Consider the following 10,883-nt stretch of genomic DNA (forward strand, 5'->3'; position numbering starts at 1 on the left):
ACCTTTTGAGGACCAGATCCCTAGGCAGGTCAAGGCAGGTCGACCTCCTGGGACCCTTGGACTGCCAGGTCCCCAAGCAGGTTGAAGCATGACAATCTTTTAGGACCAGATCCCTAGGCAGGTCAAGGCAGGTCGACCTCCTGGGACCCCTGGACTGGAGTTGGGCATCCCCAAGGTCTCCAGTGTGACCAGTACTGGGTAGGATTAAGGGGCTATAATTTTAACTCATTGCCAGTTTGTCCACCACAGGTGGGAATAGATATCATGATGTAAAGCAATCCAAGCCTGTGCCCTGAGACTGGGAAGCTGGTGAAGCAGCCGTAATAAGCCTTATCTTCTTACTGCTCTAAGGAAATATAAGTCACTGATTTCCTCCCCTAGTCCTCTGTAAGAGTGGGTTAGGGTGTCTCCAGTGGTAAACATTTCACTGTCATAGACCCATTTTAGGTGATAGCAGAAGTAATGACAAAGGTGTGGGTTATCTGGTCCTGTCAGGGACATTAAGAGTATTTTAATAATAAGCAGGGTGGAGCTATGTTGCCTACAAAGGGGCAGGGTCCTTGTTGTAGGAGTTAGTAAGTGGCTTAAGAACAAATTGATAAGAGGCAACAGACGAGATGTTCTATAAAAGTGGAGTGGAGATTTGATCCAGGGGTATGTTTGTAACTTTAGGAGAAAGGTGGCAAGGGTTTGGGCCCAAATGGCCTGCAGGGCTAACTCCCAAATTGGCAAACACTATCCTCAGAAGCCCAATTGCCCCTGAAGGGATGCCAACAGATGGACTTCTAGCAGGCATTGTGTGCCTGTCAACAGCCCTAGCGGGTCCACTGAGAGATGCTGTTTTTGCACAGTTGTAGGAAACATGGAAGATGAGGGCCTGAACATCTAGGACTGGATGTTACGTAGTATTTCCCTCTCAGGGGCCAGCTATCTTTGGCTGTCCCTCCAGTAGATTGTAGAGGCAAACTTGTGGGCCTGGGTGGGGCTCAGGAAGAGCATGAAATGGGAGGGAAGGGAGCAGGGCACAACTTTTGAAAGAATGACATACAGCACGGACATAACATAAACCAATTAAAATCAGATGGGTCTAAGATGACAAGTCCAATTCAACTAAACCTTAATCCCCAATCTGCAAGCCAATTGACATGCCCAAGGGGCAGGACAGCTCCAAGGCACTGTCAAAAGAAGGAGGGAGGAATGGGTGGTTCTCCAATGGTCGGGATGACCCTCCCACTCATTAGCATATGAATTCACCTAGCTGTAAAAACCTAGCCACACCACATTCCACTGCCAAAGCACTTGCCCTCTGCAATGGCCCACACCCTGCGGAATGTGCTTCTCTCTGAATCTGAACAAATCCATCTCTCTTACCTATTGCTGTGTCTCTAACTGAATTTTTTTGCAACGAGACATCAGAGCCTGAGCTTCATTAGGTCTTGAAACCAGGCATCATGGGTTTTGTCCAGGCTCAAGTCCTGGGAGAGAGGAACTGAAGGGCAGAAGGAAAAAGCAGTGGGAAAAACATGCTGAGGAATCCCCTTCATAACCTGCCGGAAAATCTGCTAAATACCTGACCTGTGCTCGCAGTTTTCATTGGCCCGATCCTTGGCACAAAGAAGATTAAGGACAGAAGAACCCCTACCAGCTTGGGTAACAGCTATTGGAGCCCAGCAGATAGTGGAGCCTTTAGGACACGCTGAGGAGTAACCTCTCCAGAGTCCCTCAATTGCCCCCACTGACACTCGCCTGTTTGCGGGGGATTCGAGGAAACAAGAAATGAGAGATTGTAAAAGAATTAAGATTTTATTAGGCATATGTCCTTCCAGCCATAGGAGCGAGGGCCTCCCACCTTCAGTCTTCTGGAATCTGAGACTGAGCTGCCTGAGCCTTCTGCTGAGTTCATTTGCCGCAGTCCTCATTTCCAGCACGCTGGCCTTCTTGTCACTTCCCCTGCGCTGGGTTTTCTTCGCGTTCAGCTTCCAGTGCAGGAGCTTTCGCCAGTGGGGCTCCTGCTGTGCTTGGCCTCCGCTTTGCAAGGGCCACACTGGGGTGGTTTCAGCCGGGTTAGATCCGAGAAATGGCACCATAGATGTCAGGGGAGTGTGTAATTTCCTCGGTTCTGTCTCATCACAACAAAAATTTAAGGCGACAGACTAGTGTTTCAGCTCTCGGAAGGACCAGTGTTACGGCTCCATGTTACAGCTCCATTTTATTTAGAAAGCAAAGGAAAATACATCCTTGAGGCGTTGAGGGCATGCTGACCCAAAAGGCGTGAAGAGAAGAGAGAGACCCCCGGCCCTTTGGCTCCTCTTTTTATATGTCTTTTCTCCCCGCTCTGGGCCTGCCCTATGTAAATTGCGCTATCCAGGAGTGCTGTTTGTTTTACCTGAGGTCCTCATTCCGGTTCGGAACTTCCTTTGTTCTATTTTCTTGAACTTTTCCTTTCCTTGCCTTTAGCCACCACCATTCTGGACTCCTTATTCCTATTCTAACGACCTAACAATGAAAGTAAAAGAGGAGAGTGAAAAAGTTGGCTTAAAGCTTAACATTCAGAAAACTAAGATCATGGCATCTGGTCCCATCACCTCATGGGAAATAGATGGGGAGACAGTGGAAACAGTGTCAGACTTTATTTTTCTGGGCTCAAAAATCACTGTAGATGGTGATTGCAGCCATGAAATTAAAAGACGCTTACTCCTTGGAAGGAAAGTTATGGCCAACCTAGACAGCATATTAAAAAGCAGAGACATTGCCAACAAAGGTCCGTCTGGTCAAGGCTATGGTTTTTCCAGTGGTCATGTATGGATGTGAGAGTTGGACTGTGAAGAAAGCTGAGTGCCGAAAAATTGATGCTTTTGAACTGTGGTGCTGGAGAAGACTCTTTCGAGTCCCTTGGACTGCAAGGAGATCCAACCAGTCCATCCTAAAGGAGATCAGTCCTGGGTGTTCATTGGAAGGACTGATGCTGAAGCTGAAACTCCAATACTTTGGCCACCTCATGCGAAGAGTTGACTCTTTGGAAAAGACCCTGATGTGGGGAGGGATTGGGGGCAGGAGGAGAAAGGGATGACAGAGGATGAGATGGCTGGATGGCATCACCAACTCGATGGACATGAATTTGAGCAAACTCTGGGAGTTTGTGATGGACAGAGAGGCCTGGCGTGCTGCGATTCATGGGGTCGCAGAGTCAAACACGACTGAGCGACTGAACTGAACTGAACAATTATCATCAAATGATGAATCCTGGTGATTAATAATGCATGCACAATAATGCAATAATGCCTTTCATACTTCAGTGAAATCATATTAAGTCCCCAGCACACCTGCACGCCCACATGTAAGCTTGCAATTGTTTTCTTCATTATGTACAGCAATAGTACAGTACAGGCATAATTTTCAAATCTTTTCCCCTATTTCTAAGGTCACCACTAAACCCTTAGCTTTTAGATTGTATTTAAACATGCTCTTTGACTATGACTAGAAAGTAATTTAAATGATATACACACATTTTTAAAAATTTCCCTGAAATAATGTGCTCTAGGATTTTAAGTTTTCCAGATTAACCCAATTAATTGAAATAGAATATACATTTTCATTGAAATGAAAAGCATGTAATAGATGATACAACACATAACTTTCACATTATGATTCAGTGATAAGTCTTCTTGTCTTCTTTAACTGTCCTCTTATTTTCAAAAGACTAGGTGAAAGACTACTTTTGATTTCTGTGAAATGTAAATCTTTTATAGCCTACTTTTTGCTCTAAATTCCTCAGATTTAAAGCAAAGTCTTTATAATGGAGAGATCATCTTCCTTTCACATCCTCTCTCTTAAACTTATGTGTCTAATGCTGAAGACAAAAACTATGAGAATCAGCTACTGCTATGTGAGAACGATGGATCCAGTATGAAAAATTACTACTTTTAGTGTTGGTCGAGATTACATAAAGAACTTAGAAGTCGTTGCTCTTGTCCTTAGAATAAGAGAAAACTGGGGAAAAAAAAAAAAATAGCTCAATGATTTTAGCCCAGTGAGACCCACACAAATTTCATGTGTTGCTTTAAGACATCACACTTGTGGCACCTTGATACAGAAGCAATAGGAAAATAAAACGTGGATGAATCCAGAGAGTCATACCTGGAGCAGAAACCAGTAGGGCTATCAGCTGGTACGTATGTTGGCTGCTCAGTCGTGTCCAAATCTTCACGACCTCATGAACTGTAGCCCACCAGGCTCCTCTGTCCATGGAATTCTCCAGGCAAGAATACTGGAGAGGGTTGCCATTCCATTCTTCAGGGGATCTCCCTGACCCAGGGATTGAATTTAGGTCTCCTGCATTGCAGGCAAATTCTTTACCGTCTGTACCACCAGGAAGCCCCATCAGCTGGTTGGAACATCAAAACGCTAATTTTTACAAATTGCTGGAAGCTGGGTGTGGACTAGTGAGAAAGTCCTGAGAGCCATGGACCTCTCAGAGAGGTCTTAACATTGTTATGGCTTTCACCACTTGGCTCTCATGATGTAGATCTAAGAAAGATCTCCCGTGGCTCTGGCCAGAGTGGGTGGGAAGACCAACCAACAAAATAGACCAAGAGCTTTCTCTACAATAAAGGCTTACAGCTGAGGTTGACCCCTGTGTAAAATATACATTTTATTGGTTTTTCCTTGTACCTTAAGGTGAACAATTGAGAAAATACTGGTTTAAGCCAGTAGTTCACAAAGGTGGGTTCTGGAATAAGCAGCATTATCATCTTCTGGGAACCTGTTAGAAATGCAAGTCTTTGGAATCCACTTCAGGACTACTGATCAGACACTCTAGCGTGGGGCCAGACATTAGTGTTTTAACAAATCTTCCAGGAAATTCTGATGGAGCTAACAGTTGAGGCACAAGAAGTCTGAGGAAAAAACAGAGCCCAAGACAGATCCTTTGCATTAACAGGGGCTTTTCTGTGATGTAAGGGCATCTAGATGTTTCCTGTGCTTCTTTGGTATAGGGAAGGGGGTGAGGAAGAAGGCTACTGAAAGCCAGAATTTAGAAAGATGGTAACAATAACCCCGTATGCGAGACAGCAAGAGAGACAGAGATGTATTGAACAGTCTTTTGGACTCTGTGGGAGAGGGCGAGGGTGGGATGATATGGGAGAATGGCCTTGAAACATGTACATTACCATATGTGAAATGAATCGGCAGTCCAGGTTCGATGCATGATACAGGATGCTCGGGGCTGGTGCACTGGGATGACCCAGAGGGGTGGGATGGGGAGGGAGTTGAGAAAGGGGAAAAAGAAAAAATAAAAATGCTTGTAAAAAAAAAAGAAAACCAGAAGACTTAGAATGTCCTTTCAGAGTCTGGAATAGATGCGCAGGGAGTAGAAGCCACAAGCAACTCCCCTAAACCAGGGTTTTCAAGGGGTTGGCAGCATCTGAAAGAATCAAGGGGAAGCCAAGGCAGCAACAAGGTGGACTGACCAGCCAGTTTTGCACATACCGGCACCCAGGGAGGGTACCAGTGAGCTTCTGGTGAGGTGTTGATAGAAGGTGAAGGAAGCATAAGCTCTCGGAATGTTTGCATAGAGTAAGACTGTTTTCATGTTTAACATGGAAACATGTGGGTATAAAGTTATACCCACACCCCTTCCCTACCTAAACCCTAACCAGTTAACTTGGAGCTCATGAAGCAGTCACACACAAATTTAAAAAGATGACAAAACCAACAATTTTGAAATTGTTTTAGAGAGTGCACATATTTTAACACAACTACATAAAGCTGCTTAATAACATTTGGTTATCAAATATTTGAGAATTGAAGTTTTTTTTTTTTTTTTTCAGATTTCTTCTCTCAAATAGTCTCTGTGATGTGAATTTGATGGAAATATTGACTACTGAGGGCTTCCCTGGTAGCTGAAATAGAGAAGGTGCAGTGATAAACCAAAACCACTTGAGGGCAGTGAAAGCACATTTCTTGTTTGTTGCAGTTGATTTAATTATAACTTTAACTCAAACACCACCAAAATGCCCTTTTAGTATTTCTTCCTTGGTCTAGAGTCACACCTCACCTCCACAGTTCAGATTCCTAGACAACTTCTCCATGTAGGAAAAACAACAACAATTATTTTCAATGCACACATTTTTGTTTGTTTATCAGCTCTATTTTTGCTGTGGCTTGTAATGATATAATTCTGAAACATTGCTCAACTAAGTCATAAGTTCAATGTCTTCTCCTCAAATAACCTATTAGGTTCATGGATGTATATCCCCAAATTCATCTATGTATGTGGACACCCATGGTTGTGTGCATGTGTGCTTATCCAGAAAAGTTTGAGTGAGTAAATAAAATACTGTATGTAACCATACAGTGAGCCAGCAGAATTCTTTGGAGGCACATTCATAAAGTATCTTTATTCTTTCCTATCACTGTCCTGTAAACTCACTGTCAAAACTGACCTCTTTTTCATGACCATCTTGGATAAATCTTGGACAAGTCCCATAATTTCTCAGAAGTTAAAAAAAAATTGTCAAGTTATTTTGTTTCCTTCTCAACTTATCTCATTTCAGTGAGTAAAATGTCCATCTTATAAAATATTAAAAATTCCAAACTTCATGTATTGTCTCCGTTTTGTCTGCTCTTGCAGTGGGGAGAGGTGGTGGGGTGGGGACACACGTTCAGGTTGATTTCTCTGCCTAGTTTCTGCTCATCTGGCTGCTTGCTAGGCTGCCTCTGACTCCTGGAGGATTGAAAGAAAGAGAGGGAAGAGAGGTACAGAGATGTCTTTCACTGAAATCTGTGATCCACACTGATTTTCTCTGGCTGTGGAAGAAGTTTATGCCTAATTTCTCTTGAGTGAACTTTTGGGAACCTTGAGAGCTGTGTGATTTTACCACTAGGTCGAAGCCCAGCTTAACTGGTGTGAGGCCTGTGCAGATTCTCAGGACCACAAACTTAGGGGGGCCTCAAGCTTGGTTTAATGCCTTGTCATCACCATCTTGAAATTTTTAAATTTTGAACAAGAGCACCCTGCATTTTCCTTTTTCACTGCATGCTTGTGTGCTAAGTTGCTTCAGTCATGTCCAACTCTTTGTGACCCTATGGACTGTAGCCCTCCAGGCTCCTCTGTTCATGGGATTCTCCAGGCAAAATGCTGGAGTGGATTGCCATGCCCTCCTCCAGGGGATATTCCTGACCCAGGGATTGAACCCCCATCGCTTGCATCTCCTGCATGGGCAGGTAGGTTCTTTACCACTAGCGCCAGGACCCGGTAAATTACAAAGCAAGTCCTAACTGAGCCACTCCAGCTTCAGCTCCATTGCTGGGCAGTGCCTCTCCAGCTGAAAATCTACAATCTCCCCCTCAGCCTCTTTCTGGTCAGATTACCCCTACAGCAGAAACCAATTTGGGCGGGGTTCCATGAACTGAGACCACAAGCCAATATCCCTGCTTAGGTTCTTTTGTTGTAGAAAAGCAATCACTTTGGGAAGTGCAGCGATTGGAAACCTCTAAACTAGTGCTACAAGTCCTCTGTGGAGCCAAACCCTCTCCAGAAACTCTTATCCTCAAGCATGAGTCAGATGATTCTGTTGTTTTAAATGGCAATGGTCTCACTGAAGCTCTCCTTGAAACTCCCCCTCCTCCAGATAATTGTCAAATCAACCCTTCGTCTAACTCCCTGACTTCTTCACCTCAATTCTTTTATATCCTCGAGAGGAATGAGGAGTTGAGGATCTAAACCTCAGGTTTTGGCTCTCCTATGCAGGGTCTCCAAAGGGGTTTAACCTCTGAAAACTTCTGGTTCTTGCTCTCTGCTCTTCTGTTCTCAGCCTTTTAAGAAACTCGGCAGAAGCAGAGTCCCGGGACAGTGCTCAACCACATCATTTATAACAACAAATTCTTATTTAAAGGGAGAGATTTTGAAACTAAAATACTTGAGAAACATTTTAAGTAGCACCAATTCTATAAAGATGTTAATAACCTCATCGATAGAAAGTGAAAGTGAGAGTGAAGTCGCTCAGTCGTGTCCGACTCTTTGCGACCCCATGGACTGTAGCCCACCAGGCTCCTCAGTCCATGGGATTTTCCAGGCAAGAATACTGGAGTGGGTTGCCATTTCCTTCTCCAGGGGATCTTCCCAACCCAGGGATCGAACCTGGGTCTCCCGCATTGTAAGCAGGCGCTTTACCATCTGAGCTACCAGGGAAGCTCATCGATAGAAAAATTCCATTCAAATATTCTGAGCATCTCTTTTGTCTAGGAACCATCATTAAGTTCTATTGATATGCAAATTAATGACACAGACGATTTTGTGAAGATGGGTGATAATAAAGTTTTGTCATGGGTTTTGTGCAAGTTTCCTGAGCTTCTGGGTGATAGTGGGGTTGTGGAGCTTCTTCCCTGAAGGTTCCTGGTTGATAGATCGCTTTTAAGAACCTCTTTCATAGAAACACCCCTCATAGCTGAGTCTCTGGCTCCATGATATCCACAGTGGAGTTGGTACAGGATGAAGTCCAAACTTACACACTTTTTGACAAGGGGTTCCATTTCACCCATAAACTATTTGATGCCTATTCAAAACTAAATTCCATAACAAAGCTTTGCTTAGGGCGTCTTGCATTTTTTCTATCTCGTTGCTATGAGGAATCAGTATTACAGCCAACAGACAAAAACCTTTTTCAGCTTCTCCTTCAGTGAGTGACAAACAGCCCACAAAGAGAAGTGGGTGGATGTCAGACTCCATTTGTTCCATTAATGGATAGAAAAGGGAAGCCAATAACCGCATTCTCAGCGACACTTCATGTCTTAATGTGGAATTTTGTCCCCTCCTTTTTATTTCCCCCCTTGGAGAGTTCCTAGGATGATTAATAAAATCTTATTAAATCTCTCAGGTTATGAACCCCTTTCAGAATGAAGGGGACACTTAGATCTCTATCAAGGAAAAAAAGTTCCTAAGTTCACTGAGTTAAAAAAAAAAAAAATCCCATTTAGTTGGAAAGGAAATAGGGGATAGGGTGGATTTCAATTTGGAATTTCCTGGACATAGCAATTATAAAGTGATTCACAACTTGGAAACATCTGTCCAGATTTTGTCTTTTTGCTACTAAAGAAAGAAAATCAATGCATACTGATCACAGAGTTTGAGAACTGGATCATTTTCTAAATAGGCTGACTTAACTGGGTGTTATTTGTGTGTGTGTGTGTGTGTGTGTGTGTGTGTGTATAACTCAGCCATGCAGTTTTTCCTGGGGGAGGGAGTCACATTTTGCATAAATATCCTCTGCCCTAATGGAGCCAAAACACACCTTCTGATCAGCCCTGATGTGTTTCTTCCCTGAAGCACTGAAATAATCTTGTACCACTTTCAAATCATCATGAGTCACTCTCAGTACAAAGGAGCAGTATTTCTGAAGCAATATCAATTGCTTCCATAGCCCGTGCATTGGGCATTAGTACATCATCATTTACTTTTCATTAATGATAACTTCTCCCATTCTAACAATAGGGTTCTCACACATTGAGGAAAGATGTCAGGAAGGCTCATTTCTCATCTGTACCTGCAAATCTTCCCAAAGGCTATCTGTTTTTGTGTTCTGCCTTTCTATCTAGATATATACTAGAAGTAAAGCTGTAAAACCCTCACCTGCTGTTGGTAAAACCTCTGGAGGAAGGCCCAGACTTTCAGTCAGGTCTCTGTCCACCGCAACTGTCAGAGGTCCAATCAATTTATACCCCAGTGGAGGGTGTCAGTGGTCTGAGGGTCAAAACTGTCTTGCAGAGCATGTGCCTTTTCTGGCTGAACTCTGGACAACACAAATGATTAAGTCATCCTCTTATGGCTAGAGTATTTGAATGCAGAGTTCCAAGAATAGCAAGGAGAGATAAGAAAGCCTTCCTCAGCAATCAATGCAAAGAAATAGAGGAAAACAATAGAATAGGAAAGACTAGAGATCTCTTCAAGAAAATTAGAGATACCAAGGGAACATTTCAAGCAAAGATGGGCTCAATAAAGGACAGAAACAGTATGGACCTAACAGAAGCAGAAGATATTAAGAAGAGGTGGCAAGAATACACAGAAGAACTATACAAAAAAGATCTTCATGACCCAGAAAATCACGATGGTGTGGTCACTCACCTAGTGCCAGACATCCTGGAATGTGAAGTCAAGTGGAAATATCACTACGAACAAAGCTAGTGGAGGTGATGGAATTCCAGTTGAGCTATTTCAAATCCTGAAAGATGATGCTGTGAAGGTGCTGCACTCAATATGTCAGCAAATTTGGAAAACTCAGCAGTGGCCACAGGACTGGAAAAGGTCAGTTTTGATTCCAATGCCAAAGAAAGGCAATGCCAAAGAATGCTCAAACTACCACACAATTGCACTCATCTCATACACTAGTAAAGTAATGCTCAAAATTCTTCAAGCCAGGCTTCAGCAATACGTGAACCGTGAACTTCCAGATGTTCAAGCTGGTTTTAGACAAGGCACAGGAACCAAAGGTCAAATTGCCAACATTCACTGGATCATCAAAAAAGCAAGAGAGTTCCAGAAAAACATCTATTTCTGCCTTATTGACTATGCCAAAGCCTTTGACTGTGTGGATCACAATAAACTGTGGAAAATTCTGAAAGAGATGGGAATACCAGACCACCTGACCTGTCTCTTGAGAAACCTATATGCAGGTCAGGAAGCAACAGTTAGAACTGGACATGGAACAACAGACTGGTTCCAAATAGGAAAAGGAATACGTCAAGGCTGTATATTGTCACCCTGCTTTTTTAACTTATATGCAGAGTACATCATGAGAAACACTGGGCTGGAAGAAGCACAGGCTGGAATCAAGATTGCCGGGAGAAATATCAATAACCTCAGATATGCAGATGACACCATCCTTATG

General features: G+C 43.3%; 1 non-coding gene across 1 annotated transcript; it reads right to left on the minus strand.

Moving 5' to 3' along the window:
- Positions 1-8,119: 8,119 nt before the first annotated feature.
- Positions 8,120-8,191, minus strand: TRNAC-ACA. Its single transcript has one exon. It is a non-coding gene; the product is annotated as a tRNA-Cys (tRNA).
- Between the last annotated feature and the right edge of the window lie 2,692 nt (positions 8,192-10,883).

Source organism: Cervus canadensis, chromosome 7, assembly GCF_019320065.1.
Source record: "Cervus canadensis isolate Bull #8, Minnesota chromosome 7, ASM1932006v1, whole genome shotgun sequence".
Lineage (NCBI taxonomy): Eukaryota > Metazoa > Chordata > Mammalia > Artiodactyla > Cervidae > Cervus > Cervus canadensis.